The 15,853-nt window shown below is 42.1% G+C and overlaps 1 pseudogene; it reads left to right on the top strand.

Annotated features, from left to right (window-relative positions):
• Positions 1-53: 53 nt before the first annotated feature.
• LOC128506935 (uncharacterized) lies at positions 54-15,840 on the top strand (annotated as a pseudogene).
• The last annotated feature ends 13 nt before the right edge of the window (positions 15,841-15,853 follow it).

Here is a 15,853-nt window from a genome sequence, read left to right as displayed (position 1 = left end):
AGTATGACTGTGATCACAGCTCTTACACATATCTGAAGTCCTGTCTAGTTTGGATGTCGGAGTATCGGTACACATCGGTAGAGATCTTTCTTTGATTATTTTTCTCCAGGCTGTGATGTTGTTTGGTGCAGTGGCCAGTGCCAGTGATAATCCAGAAGAGTGAGTTACAATCACACACACACACACACACACACACACACACACACACACACACACACACACACACACACACAAAGGTTTTCTCACTTAAATCACATGGTTAAATACCATTGGGTGAGCAAGGCAGATAATGCTTACTGCAAGTTTCTGATGCAGCGCAGTAAAATGTGTTTTCCTTCATCAGTTTGTGTATATCTGTGTGTGACTATGTGTGTTCCCCCCACAGTCTGTCAGTATCAGTACTACAAGGGTTCTCCTGTAGCGCAGTCCAGACTCTTCCACTGCAGAAAACCCAAGACCTAGTGAGAGCCTGTAGACCACGTGCAGGCAGAGACAAGGTCCTCCTGGAAGAGGCTCAGGTACATACACTCATACACTGTATTTGTTTACATTCTGCACATGGTCTGGAACAGCGCAATAAGTTGAGACTTAAACCTTCGAGGCTACATGAGATCCCGCACAAACTCGTTGTGTTCTGTGTTTCAGCTGGTCTGCATGTACAACTTTGTAAAAGATGATCCATCTTTTAGCTTTACTGATGTCCCCTCTGATTTGCTTCTGTACTACAGGTATGTAAGACAGTCACATACACATGTAGCAGGTCGTTGATGCGTACTGTATATATTGAATAACGTACTGTATAAGGGAAGAAGACAGCTTTACTTCTTTTGATTACTCCTCTGTGTACCAAAACGCACACTTCCCCTGCATTCAAACGTAAACATTTCAAGCATCACAGAATATGGTCATATCTTCTCTCTAATGCGTGTCTTTGTTTTGTAGCTATGAGAATATACAGAAGGAGACCTGCCAGTCATATTTCACTGCCCTGGGCCGTGCAGATTTTTCCATTCTTTCCTCTGTCCTTGACAAACAGACCATCCTGTTCAACGCTGCAAAGGACTGCCTGGTAAAAGATACACAGTAACATGTTCATAGACCAACACACTCAATATTAACACATTATTGTTATGTAAAGAAGACAAACTGGATAGGAACTCCACTGCCATCTCTCCTTAACATATCCATGCTTCACTGGTATGTCACCTGGATCAGCCAACAATTAACAACAACTTTCCATTCTCCATCCTATTTCCAGCTGTTTTCACTTCATCATTACTAATGCCCTGAATTTCCAACCCCGCTTCATCCACCCTTCTCTCTCTGGGGCATCCAACACACTCTCGTTTTTACTTCCTCAATTTTTTTTTTGCAGAGCTCAGTTCATCTGGCCAATCAGTAGAAATTCTAGCTTACTTCTTATTCCTGTTTGTCGAACCGCTTCCACATCTGAGGCATCTGTCTCACGTCTTCTCTGAATTTTACACAACAGTCTTCTTCTTTTGGCTTCCACCATTATAATCTATCTTTCCCTTATGGTTTGTAAATCTGTAGGATATATCTGGTGTGAGTCTGACCAGGGATCAGGTGGCGATGCTGGGGAATATGGCTTGCACACTGGACGCCTCCTACATCCAGAACTCTGACCCTCTCATTTTGGAGAACCTAAAGAACTGTGGAGATCTATCTGACTCCCAGATAACTGCTGTACTGTCACTGCTCCTCAGTGGAAACACTGCTTATGGGTAAGACAGAGCTTGAAGAAAACAACTTTTCTGAACCTTCGTTACAATACATTTTTTAAATGAATCATTTTTGTATTATACTGTACATGAATAAGATCTCACAAACATTGATATTTTAATCAGCAATCCGTCAACGTGGAACGAGCAGACAGTGCATCAACTTGGCATCCTGGCTGTCTACTTCACATCAGACCTCTGCGACAAACTTAGCTTTGTATGTAAACATGTTCAGTTTTCATTTGGTGAAAAATGCTTCATTTGTTTATGGAATGTTAGATAAGTTTTACTCATTTACCCTACTGTCTGTGCTTATTGTTGCAGAATGTAAAGAGGGAGATCCTGTCAGTCCTGAGAGAGCAGAAGATCCCGATCAAGATCCTAAGGACATTCTTTACGAAATGCAACTCAGAAGATGCAACAGGTAACAGTATTCACAGTGTAAAGCACACTGAGATAGAGAGATATAGTTTCAGATTCTCTCCGTCCGTGACTGACTTCCTGTTCTGTGTGTAACAGTGAGCGACATCTCAGCGGTGACGATTTCAGATCCGTCGTTCCCTTTCGGCTTTAATTCCACCCAGTTTGATCTGTATCTGGACATCTCCGTCCTGCAGTACAACCTGGCAGCCATCACTGAGAAAGTGGTGGACATCAGCCTCCAGACTGTCATTCTGAAAAAGTTAAACCAGGTCAGCAGCACTGAATGCTGGAGTCTTTCACACTACAGGAAACAAGAGATTGTTTGTGTCATTTCAGTTATAGGATTCTGACCTTCCTGACAGAGTTGGGTTAAATGTGATATTGGGAGCTTGTTTGTTGTCCAAGTGTACTTCTGCCAAAACTGGGTTGTTTTGCATTGAGAGTTGAAATTTTGTCTTTGCGTGTATGTTGCATTTCCCCAATTTGGATAGTGTGTGTTAATTGCTGATTTTGTGTCCATATGTAGATTTACCCATCAGGCCTTGATGATGGTGTGCTGCAGCTTCTGGGCTCCACTTCTCGTGTGGCCACTACAGATGACATCAGCAAGTGGAACATTAACATGATTGACACACTCTACTCTTTAATGGACCCGAACAATGGACCCTGGGACCCACACATGGTAAAGTGTGTGTGTGTGTGTGTGTGTGTGTGTGTGAGAGAGAGAGAGAGAGAGAGGATCTGTGATCCTACAGATCCTCATTTTCAGTGCTCAGACACTGATGTGCTTGCTACAAGAATAATGTTTGTGTGTTTTGTAGAGTCAAGCACTGATTATGAGGTATTTGAGCACGGAGGATCACTATCTGGAAAGTGCGGAAATTAACGCAATCGGTTCCAACATCTGTACTTTAAACGTCAGTGTACTGCAAACCATCACTGCTGAGAGCCTAAAGTAAGTACACCCTCGTAGGCACACCCTTCCATAAACATTGATGAACAAATGAAAGAAATTTAAGAATAAAATGAGTACAGTAGTTCTCACCTAGATTTTTTCATTATGCAGGACGGTCCTGTCTCCAGATCTGTCGTCATGTTCTATTGAACAAAAATCTGTTCTGTACATCATCGCCAACTCTTCATTCAGCAATGAACACAGCAATACCCTGACATTCTACCAACTCATAAGACCTTACTTGGGTAAAGCACACATCCACATTACAGACAGTATTACAGACAAGCAAAGACATGAATTAGTTTTTTTTTTTTTTTAAACAGCAGTATTGGAAATGAATTTAAAGAATTCACATGAATGCACACACACTCACACACACACACAAAGAACTGGATTCTTTAAGAATTTTTTCTATCTATGTGTGTGTAGGTGGAGCTCCTCTGGAGGATATACAAGCTCTTTCTACCCAGAATATCATCATGGACATCACCACATTTATCAGTCTAAACCCTGCTGTTCTCAAGGTATAAAACATAAAATGAACAGAGGTTTGAGTTATTATACAGAGGTATCTTGGCATATACAGTAGTTGATCAATTGGAATGGTTATTACCGTCGCGCTCACCGCCGCGTAAAAACGTCAGCGGCCAAAATAAATCAGTTGCATTTCAAAGTCATTCGTAAAATGGCCGCCAGGTGGCGCAAAGTGACATTTTCGCTCGTTGCCGTAAATACAACAGTGACCGTTATACAGCGTATCTCTGTATCGGTTTATTGTTATTTAAGTTCTGGATTATTTCAGGTACTTTAAACACATTGTTGGGTTGCTCATGTTGGCTCTTATGAGATACAAATGTCAAGTTTACAAATGAACACCTGGTTGGGTTATTTTGACCCAACAACTGGTTTATTCATTATTCTTTCCTTTCTCCAAATATCAGCCTGCAGAATGTTTGAAATATTACTGTTTATTGTGTTACAGGTGTAGTTTTAAGAGTTGTTTAGGCAGGAATGCGTGTGTATACAGCTCAAAACCTCCATCAGTTATTAAAGATAGCGGCTATTTAGAAAACATGCCCAGTGATTTCGGAGCTTCAGGAAATCTCCCGGCGCTCTGCGCATAACACCGGGCCAACTCGTGTCGGAAAGAATTTATAAACGGTTTCTAAACATGGGCTATTGTTTTTTTACTTATAATATTTGTTAATTTAATTTAAATGAGGTTTGGGCTCAGGACTTCGACTCGGCATCGTGATTCTCCTCTTTAATTTACTCCATAGTTTTAATCAGCGCTCAGCCGCATGCATGAAGTTTTCCATGATTATGAACGCGTCGGGAAAACAGCAAGCAGACTGACTCTGACCATTTAAAAAAACGTTTGCGTTCATTTTCTGACGCGCTCAAGTTCACCAAAAACAATACAGAACAGTGCAGCTTACAACACTTATAAAAAAATCACAACACTTACAAAATCACAACGTTTTTCCGTTATTGTGAGTGCGCTTAAATAAAAGTTGAGTCTTATAAAGGCATGTAGTCTTATATAGTTTTATTATATAGTTTTTGCACATTAATCTGACACAGTTTTTTCAGCCTGTCACGGTGTGCGCCCAAATCAATATCGCTCCTCGCTCACTAGTTAGGCGGCCTCTCCTTCAGACATGCGAAGCAGCGGGACCGCAGAATTACACATGACTGGTGAGCTATCGTTGCTATCGTTGCCCGGGCTTGCACCACGCGCTATAAAATACTCGAGGTTTGTTGGGCTACAGTGGATTTTACTACGCGCTGTGTATGCAGCGCGCGTGCAACAACGCGGAAGTGCGGCATGCAAGCAGGGCAAATGGAACGCGCCCCAGAGACTTCAAAGGAGCGAGAGGTGGAAGGGGGGCGGTACTGCCATCCGCGGAGAGCGAGAGTCAGCGCGAGCAGACGGATGGCCATTGCACTCACACCGCGTAGTAAAATCCACTGTAACCCAACAAACCCCAATCATCACCAGCCGTGCCTTATTCCGTCATGTCATGTGGGCATTATAAGCTTTGTATTGAAAACTTCTAACTAAAAAGTGGCAGCTGGCACGCCTAAAAATAGACGCAGGTTATTTTTTTAATAGTCTAAATAAAAACCCTCCGATTTAATTTCCTATAGTCTAACCAGCGCTCAGCCGCACGCATAGTTTTCCCGAGCGCGAGGAATTTTTTTGTGCTAAATAATGTTTATGCAGTATAAGAATTCCTATTAATCCTGGGTTGTTCTTTTAGTGTCACTATAGTGCTTTACAATGCCAGACAACATTCAAATACAAATGATTCACCCTCCCCAGGTGTGAATCGGCTGTTCTCACCTATACATTCAGAGGAACTGAAATGCACTTCTCCCCACTTTAAAAACCTCTTGAATCTGAGGCTCTTCTGGAGACTTTCAGTGATTTCAATTTGTGTAATTTTAATCTCCTGGATTCTAGATTCTAAAGTTGACATTGTTACCTTTTTTAATCATTGGAATGGAAGAATTTGAGATTTTCCTTATGATAGCATAAATTGCATTGTTTTTAATCAGTCTATACACAATAATATTCTTTGGTATTTTTTTTTTTAAACGGGTATGGGGGCTATCTTGGTTCATTAATCTCCGTGCCTGGTTTAGGTTTAGTATTCAGTGCGCATCTGTTATATTACAACTATCATAACACTCAAATACCTTTTATTGGGGGTTAAGTGACTGATGTGCCTAACATTTTTCAGCTGAGTCTTTGTTTCACTGAAAACGATCGCGACACCCCTCTCTCTCACACACACACACACACACACACACAGAGCCGACCAAATCATTAGCACGTCCCTCCCCCAAACAGCACAGACATTTACTTTCTATCCATTAACTTACACCTGAACTGAGTTTTTTGAGTAACATGGGTCGAACCCGTTACAAATCATAACAGTCTACTGCATTTCATTCTTATAATAACGCAAAAACACAAGCGGGGCTGAAAGACCGACATCTGCTGACACAGTAGAACGTCCTAACACTGTTTTAATTTTACGGTAATTTATTTCAGTTAATAAATCTACTATAAATTTAAAGAACACAAGAAATAAGATGACACAAATCCATACACGCTTTTTTTCTAATTACAAGTGATAAAATCAAAAGGCTCACTGTGTTAACATTTATTGTGCCTAAATTTGATCCTAATAAGATTTGATTTAATTTGAATTTTAGAACAGTGGCAGCTGGAACACCTAAAACAGATGCAGGATTATTTTTTTATAATCTAAATAAAAATGCTTTTTTAAACGTGGGCTATTGTTATTTACATGCAATATTTGTTAATTTAATTTAAATGGGGTTTGGTCTCCGGAATGTTGAGCATCAGGATCCTCTTCTTTACTTTCCTACGTAGAATCAGCGCTTAATCGCAGGCATTAAGTTTTGTAAATTCGTTTAATGTTTAATAGTAAATAATGACCCCCGTTGCGCTGTACCACCGCTCGGAAAACCTTATGAAATACAAGTTTAGGACAATTATGATGATCTGCCACGGCGTGCGCGTGTGATGGGTGTACGCCCAAATCTACTATAACTACTCCCTCACTCCGTAGGCTCCCTAAATAGCCGGCAAAGGGACGGGAGCCGCCTATTTGTGCCAGCTGGCGATAATTAACGTTAATATGATCTCGGGCTTGCTCCGCATTATAAAAGCAAGGCGCGGAGGTTTGTCTGAGGTCTGGGAAGTACGTGATGTAATGGAGAATATAAAAAAAAAGCATGTCAGTGGGGAGATGTGACGCGGCCCAGGCGCTTTAAACAAGGACACTAGAATTCCGCCCTTTGATCTCCGCGCTGAGGACAGCGCGAGAAAGAGCTGCGCGAGCTCCCGCGGCATCTTCACTCCCGCACCGTGCCCGCCCTCGCAGCCCCGCTGCCGAAGAGGAAAAGTGTGGTTAGGTTTTTGCGTCAGCGAGAACTCGCGCCGGCCATCGACAGCGGGAGAAGCGCCGTCACGAGGGAGTGTGCAGGAGCGCTGCCTCCGCGTGCTCAGTTCTGCCACTCGCACCAACACTTAGCATCAGCTGTGTTCCCGCATGCCAGTGTGGCACAGCCCCCGGAACTGCACATGCACAATCTTTATCCCTTTCTTTCCTTTCTCCCTCCTTCAACACTTTCCTTCCCCATTTTACCTAAATAAATTACCCTTTTCCCGTAAGACCTCGCCTCGTGTCCGTGCTTTATGGTGCCGCCCATGCAACATGGGTCGAATCCGTTACAGATCATAACAGTCTACTGCATTTCATTCTTATAATAACGCACAAACACAAGCGGGGCTGAATGACCAACATCAGCTGACGCAGTAGAACGTCCTGACAATGTTATAATTTTTATGGTCATTTATTTTAGTTAATAAATCTACTATAAATTTAAAGAACACAAGATATAAGACGACACAAAACCCACACGCATAATTACACGTGATAAAATTTAAAGGCTCACTGTGTTATTTTGTTTAAATTTGATCCTAATAAGATTTAATTTAATTTAAATTCTACATTTATATCGTCATTTTAGTTCTGTGATTATAAATTTGTTTAACTACAATGTTTTACTTGATTTTATCCGCCACTACGTGCAGTTCTAAAACTCTGTGTCTCATTAATCCAGCAGAGAATGAACTAAGGCATGAGGCGTCAGCCTGTAGTTATATAGCGCCACTCAACGGTAAAAGCCAGCAAACGCACAAAGCCAAACGGTACCGCCGAGCGCGGCGACGGTAGGACCTACATTCCGATTGATTAACCACTGTACTGTAAATTTTATACATTCTGGAAGCGAGTTCTTAAGGTAAAATTAAGTATTTTCCCATTGCAAATAACGGAAATGCAAATAATCCATTTCAGCCACCAAAAATGTACCAATATTCCCAATTTGGTCATATTTTTGCATCTAAAAACAAGCAGAAAATTTAAAAAAGACATTGAAATAAAACCAAATATGAAATGAATAGACAATAAATCTCAGATAATCTTAATTTTGTAATTTCTTTTGGCACCAGCTGCTTCAAAAACAAAACTGAAAGTGGTTCCCTTTTCTTCTTACTGCCATTCCTGCTAACATTCTTCGGAAGCGTGGTGCTATGTATTTATTAAATCCTGCACAAAATGCAATAAACCAACAAAAAAAAAATGTGTGAACTTGCTTCGCTTGGTTTTCCACTGATGCAAACAAGTTTGGAACGGCTCTCTGAAGTGCGCACAATGTAGCAGGCCCCCGATTCAGCTCGGTTCGGCTCGGTTCGGTCTCTTTTATGCCGAAAATGCTTGTTGTGCCGAGGCAAATTTCCTGCAAAATGTTTAGTTCTTAGGGCGAAAATACATGAGGCGGGGTGTTCGTATGCTAAGATATCACTGTATAAAGAAAGACTGTGGAGTAACTTGATGATGAACTGTTTTTGTGTGTGCCAGATGCTGAATGTGAGCACAGTAAGGGGTCTAATGGGGGTAAACATTGCGGAACTGCAGCTGTTTGAGAACTCATCAGTGGTTCAGTCCTGGGTGTCACAACAGAACCAGTCTGATCTGAATACACTGAATCTTGGCATCATCAACCACAACCCTTGTTTTGGTGTAGACAGGTGGGCAGTTTTACAGTATCAAGTGAAAAAGAATAAACTTTGTAGAAAATGTTTAAGTACAGTAGGTATGTACTATAATTCTTTTTCTCCACCCAGTCAACAACTTCATGGCGAGATTGCATCCGGAAATGTTTCTGCAGTGCTGTGCAATTTCAGCATTCCTGACTATGCCTGCTCATCAGTGAGTTCTCTAACAATAGAAATCACCTCTGCTCACGCTCAGTCCTGTTGTGTACAAAAGAAATTTTCTGTTTCCTTTCTTTCAAGGCTGTTGTTCTAACCTCTGATGATCTGGCCACACTGCTCACATGTGAACTATCAAGCAGCGTGATCTACTCCAAAGAAGCTTGGAGACGTTTCTTCCAGAATTTTGCTGGACCTTTGGATGAAGCATTGGACAGGTTTTCCATCATGGTATGACCATGTTATCAGTGCTGTGGTCAAAATGTACATTTGTGTCAAACAGTGCACTGAAGTTTATTCTCTTCCCTGTAGAACATCAGCAGCATTCAGTCTGACCCAAATATACTTGATGCCATCGGGGAGGTGATAATCAGTAACTTCAACACAGAACAGCTGATGAATGTCACATTTATCAGCAAGTGGTTCCAGGTCAGGCTAAGACCATTTTTGTCATCAGTGTCCACACACTTTCTCTCCAGCCTCAGTTCCAAGAACTTCAACTGCAAGAGCTACCAAGTTGTGTAAGGATGGACAGGGGAATTTCAGACTGCCACATGTGTACTTTAGGCCATGAATATGAAGTAATTCATGACAAAACCTGTTTTGTTTTCCTAAAACCTAGGGTGGAAGCTCTCAGTAGTCTAGAACCTCTCATGAATGAGGATCAGAAGCATTCAGTCTTCACTACCTTGATCTTTCCCTTTCTGTCAAGAGTTGACCTGCCAGGTACGTAGGCTACTTTAAAGTGCCCTTAAAAAGAAAGGTGACAGTCCCAACCATGGTTAAATTAAGATAATTGACTACCTAAAGAAAATGCCCCAAGAGCCATTAAGGAATGTTTTGATGAATGTATCTAATGGTCTCTGATCATTTTAGATCCTGGCTGTGTTTCCGACACTTCTGGCAGCAATGACTGGCTTAAAAATAACCTGAGGATTTTCTCCGTTTATGCCTCCTTGGAGGATCTCAGAATTCTGAACGCGAATTTCTCCAGCGTGAGTAACATCACAGTTGCAGTAACTGCTCGTTTCTCTTGAGGTCGCAGTTCAATTCAATTCAAATCAATTTTATTTGTATAGCACTTTCAACAATTGTCATTGTCGCAAAGCAGCTTGACACAATCAAAGGAATTATTAAATTCTGTATGGAATGTAAGTGTGCATGAATCAAGATGAGCAGATTGTCCCTGGTAAGCAAGCCGCGGGCGACAGTGGCAAGGAAAAATCTCCCTGAGATGGTAAAAGGAAGAAACCTTGAGAGGAACCAGACTCAACAGGGAACCCATCCTCATTTGGGTGAAACAGAAAGCAGGAAGTGATCTGCATTTATACATTGTGTTAGATGGCAGGCAGTTCAGCTATAACAGTTGATGTTAATTGATGTAAATATGGAGTCCAGGTAGTTATTAGAGACAATTGCAATCTTGAACTATCGAGCAACCGCAGCCAAGTCAAGTCCTCAGAGAAACAGCTGTCAACAGCAGTTGAGACCAGAACCGTCTTTATGGTAGAGTGAAACCATCCCCAGACACCGGACGCTTTCCAAAGAGACACACAGGGCATCCATGCGACGAGATCTCCAACCAGAAGTGGGGCACCAGGATGGGTCAGACAGGTCCGAAGGGCAGAGGGAGTCTGGAACACTGGCAGCTCAGGAACGACATGTGTAGCTTAACAGAGAGAGAAAAGAGAGAGAGGGGGAGAGAGAGAAGAGAGAGAGGGGGGGGGAGAACAAAAGAGGGGAGAGCAGAAGAGGAGAGATAACAGTTAGGTATGGTCGCAGTCACATAATGTATAATTCGATTGTATATTTAGTGTAGAGTGCAAGCAGAGACTCCGGCAGGACTAACTATAACAGGATAACTAAAAGGGAGAGCCAGAAGGAAACACAGACATGAGGGCTCCCTGAGATGTAAAGGAAACAATCATTCTAGCTGAATGCGGTCCTGTGACTAGAACTTCTGTCTTATCAGGATTAAGCAGAAAGACATTAATTAGCATCCAATCTCTTATGTCCTGAGCACACATTGCACAAATTTAGTAAGCTGATTTTTCTTATCTGGTTTTGCTGAGACATATAACTGTGTGTCGTCAGCCTAACAATGAAAACTAATACCATGTTTACGGATTATGTTGCCAAGAGGAAGCATGTATAGGGAAAAAAGCAGTGGGCCTAAAACCGAACCTTGTGGAACATCAAATTCCACTTGAGAGCATGCAGAATAATCACCATTTAAGTTTACATACTGATAACAATTGGTCAAATAGGATCTGAGCCAGGAGAGGGCTGTACTCTTAATTCCTACTACATTTTCCAATCTGTGAAGAAGAATCCCATGATCAATGGTGTCAAACGCTGCACTGAGGTCGAGTAAAACAAGCATAGTTACACAACCCTGATCAGAGGCCAATAGGAGGTCATTTACTACTTTAACGAGTGCTGCTTCTATGCTGTGATGAGGCCTTAATCCTGACTGATAAGCAGTTGAGTATAGTAGTAAAAGATGGTCTCTGGATTTTGTTTGGGAGAATCGCTGCATCACTGTCCCTTTGCTTTCCATGTTTGTTTTCATCCTTCACACTCCTGCCATCGGAAAAAAGTTACCGAAGCATTCGGGTACACACGTCCAGGCTGTACGTCCGCCTCAGATCAACTCAGCTACCTCAAAACATTGAGACTGGACTGATTAATCAACACAACCGCAAACGGATTGATCAACCAAACTATTGTACACACCAACTTGTAAATGTGCTTTTGCACAATATTCATTACTTGATCTTTTTTGCACTAACTATTTTATTCCTTGCTGCTACTTACGGAACGTTTACTTTTTACCGTTTCTCCTCGCACTACCTCAACTCATTACCTCAACACCACAGAGTATTGTAATGTCATGTTTGTCGCACTGGCACTTTGTCGCTCTTGTTTGCACATTTGCACGTGCACTTTATGTTGTCTCTTCTTTGTAAAAACTTAGATAGTTCCCAGCTAGTCAGCTAAATAGGTCTCTTAGTTAGCTAGTTAGTTTTCCTGTTAATTTATGTTGTAAATTTATGTTGAATGTAGGACCTTGGTCCTGGACAAATGTTGTTTCGTTTCACTGTGTACTAACTTTATATGGTTGAAGTGACAATAAAGCCGACTTGACTTGACTTGACTTGACTTGACCTGGTGTGAACAGAATGTGTGACATGCATATTTTGTCCGGCAGGGGGCAGTATTAGGCTTGCTGTCCAGTGAGCAGAAGGCACAGTTCATCTTGCAGCCAGATTCAGGAGTGTTGGGAAATGAGTCTGTGTTTAGAGAGGTGTTCAGCAATATGGTGGCATCTTTAGATCTAATCCAACTTGGCAGCTTCTTCACAGCCTTCAACCAGACTTCAAAACAAGTGAGGATCTCTGTAGTCCACATCCAGGACACATTTTCTTTTGGATGCCACACATTTATTTTGTGCACAAGAATTATTAAAGTCCACATGTGTTCAGGCTGTTTACCCATATTGCTGTGTGTTTACAGATGAACTCGAGCATTTCTACAGCAATTTCCGAAATCATCCTTAATGTGACACTTTTGAATCTGGCACCAGACTTCCAAAGTTTCAGCCCAGAAGAATTTGCCCTGTGGTTCCAGACCTACCTTTCCTTCTTTCTTCCTGTGATTGGTCCAAACACCCTGTCAGTCATCCCCATGAACATCAGCGGTGACTCCTACAGAGAGATGTGAGCTCCTCAACATGCACACACAGATCTATTCTATCTATTTTATTTGCAATTCATCATGATTTTTCTGTTGTTGTGTTCACAGAGTGATAGGACTTGATAATGTGTACAGTCACCTCACCAATACACAGTCCAACACTGTCTTCAATCACACACTAGACTATCTCCAGTACCAGTCGAGTCAAGGTGTGTGTGTGTGTGTGTGTGTGTGTGTGTGTGTGTGTGTGTGTGTGTGTGTGTGTGTTTGTTTTAAGTATGCATGCTCCAGCTTGTGTATTTGCTGACTTCGGCTATTTCTGTGTGCGGGCAGTGATCAGGAGATGCAATTGAATGTCATGCATTCACTGGTCTGGTGTTATCAGTCTAAAGTCTTTGTAGACATTTATTTATTCATGCATTTATTTTATTTGTGGCATATTTTGCTTCGCAGGCCTGAGATATTACAGCAGTGGGAGCTTCTTCATGTTCCTGAACCAGTTCTTCCGCAGTTTTGGATTCCCTAACCTGAAGGATTTCCTGTCTCTGATCCCAGCTGATCGACAGGCAGAGGTATCTCTGATCTATCGTACCGGTCCGATTGGTTAATTGCTCAGTAAAAGTTTTACGTTGCTGTCAGTAAGTTGCCCAAGTCCCCCTATGTAATGAGTGCATTGTCTCTGATCTGTGTCCTTAAGATTTTGGACTCCATCTCTGTGGAAGAACTCAGTGAGTTCTTGAACAGGCCAGATGCAGTCACTGATGGGGCTGAGCTCTGCACGCTCCTCAACAACTACAATATGACCAATCAGTACCTAGAAAGGGTATACCAGGGGTTATTTTATCCCCGTTTTAGTCCATGTGGATTTCCTGCCTTTATTTACTCTTGATTGACCTGATTGATGGAGCAATCCATGTTTCTCTCTACAGGAACCCGTTTTGTCCTCAGCTTTGGCCAGCCTCACGTTGGCCTGTGTCTGGCCTCAGGCTCTCAGGGCCTCTTCTCCAGCGGATGTAGAACAGTGGTTTGATTTCACACTGGTTAACTACCTTCCCTACCTCACCTTCCAACTCATCAGCTCCACCCAGCTCAGTGAGGCCTCCTGTCTATCATACAGGAAACTGTAAGTCTTTGTTGGATGTAGCATTACATAAGGATCTCAGCATCAACACTTCCCTCTGTCTGTTGGCTAAAATACTCTTGTAAAACCTGTATTAACGTGACCTCTGTTCATGTGTGTCTCATCAGGGTGTCTGTCCTCGGAAAAAACTACAACTTTTCTGCGACTAATTTTGCTCCAGCTGATGTGTACAGCTCTATAAGAGCATATCTGACCAACAATGGTAAGCATAATTAGAATAAGAATAATCTCTCTTTTGTCTCTCTGTACTGAATGGTACTGAACACTCATTTCTTATATTTGTGGGCCTCATAACTATAGCATAACTATGTGAATGTGTATGATGCAGATGGCAGGCCCCGCTGCTTTAACTCCTCAGATCCTCTTCTGAACTCCACTGCATGGTTTGCTGACAACATTGGATTCTTTATCACTTTCATCAGTCTCTCTGATCTGCATTCATTCCTATCAGGAAACATGGTAACATACACACACACAACCTCACACACCCATACCTAGATATCTGTAGGTATTCATGTTGGACATTTAGACATTTATACAAGTGATTGCTTCGGATCATCTTCATATACAGTATCTGTAAACTGTATTAAACAACACACACCCATTTTGTGTGTGTTTGGTATTGTGTCCTTCAGACAAGTGTGTTGCTGGAGAACTCAGAAAATCTTCAGCTGTTCAACAACTCTGGAATATCAGCCATCGTCCTCGAATACTACACAACAGAGTTATACACCCAGAATCCTGACTTCAGCCCACTCCGGTAACACACTACACTCAACACTACACACCAAGCTACTTATTTGATTTGTTCCTCTGTGCTGGCATTTATGAAAGTTGGTTTGTGTTCTCATAGATTGCCAGCTGGACTGCTGTGTCATTCTCCATCGTCCATGTTTGATGATCTTGGAGATTCAGATGTCCAGACCATCCTGAGGAGCATCAACAACTACTGCACAGCAATTACTCCAGAGGTGATGAATCAATAAGACCCTGTCCGTTCACCAGTCAATTATTCCGTAGTAGCGTGACTGACCTATAATCCTCTTCTCCCTTCAGGTCACAGCTGTGCTGGTGGCAAAGGTCCCCAACATATCTGCGTCCACCATTCAATCTTTGGGCAGCCAGTGTGTGGGCCTGACTGTGGGCCAGATAAGCTCCGCCCCCTCCAATGCTATAATCAGCTCTCTATCCACACTCAGTAACATCAGTGGCTGGGACCAGGGCCAAGTGAACGCCCTCATCCAGAGCATCATTAATGCAGGCTTTAATGTAAGTGTACACTGCACACCTGGCAGCAATGTCGATCTACGTTACTGAAAGCAAGACCATGTATATTTACAGCGATTTCCACCTGTACATAACACAATTCTCTTGCTGTTCAAACATTTACCATCTCCTCCCTTATTGCATTTAAAAACCAAAAAAGTAAGGCTCTGTTTTTGTTTTTGGTTTGCCTCACAGGTCAGCAGTGCCTCCTCTCTGGTGTCCCTGGGAACACTCATCAGTGGTGTTCCTTCTGCAACCATCTCCAACATCCCATATTCTGAGATTCTGTCTCTATCCCAGAATCCAACATTCATCAATAACATTCTATCAGCTCCAACTGTTCTGCAAGAGACATTCGTCCAGAAGGTATGCGCTCTTTCTCTTTTCCTATTCACCATGGATGTTTTACAGACATCTTGAAGTCCTGTCCAAACTGCAGAGAGATGGGGAAGCATGTAGAACTTAAACAGTCTGGGGAGACTATCAGAAAATGCCGACAATATTAAAGATTAATTCAATTTCCAGCAAATGTAGTTTTAGACAAGACTGAAAAAAATGTAAAGAAACTGAAATATTGAAAAAAAATGTAAAGGTCTTCGACACTGTCTTCCAGATAATCTCTGTAGACCAAACTGAAGCGATAGCGAATGTTCCAGGGGGACTGGTGATGTATATCCCACTTGTTCTACTGACATCTCTGAGCTCTGAAGACATTTCACTCATCAACACCCAGAGCTGGAGTCATAAACAGGTAACTGAACAGACCCACATTGCTGGAGACATGTCAATCCCTATAGAGTAACACAGTATGACTG

The sequence above is a fragment of the Clarias gariepinus genome, chromosome 18 (genome assembly GCF_024256425.1).
Source record: "Clarias gariepinus isolate MV-2021 ecotype Netherlands chromosome 18, CGAR_prim_01v2, whole genome shotgun sequence".
NCBI classification, from domain to species: domain Eukaryota; kingdom Metazoa; phylum Chordata; class Actinopteri; order Siluriformes; family Clariidae; genus Clarias; species Clarias gariepinus.
This window is presented reverse-complemented; position numbering and strand designations above follow the sequence as displayed.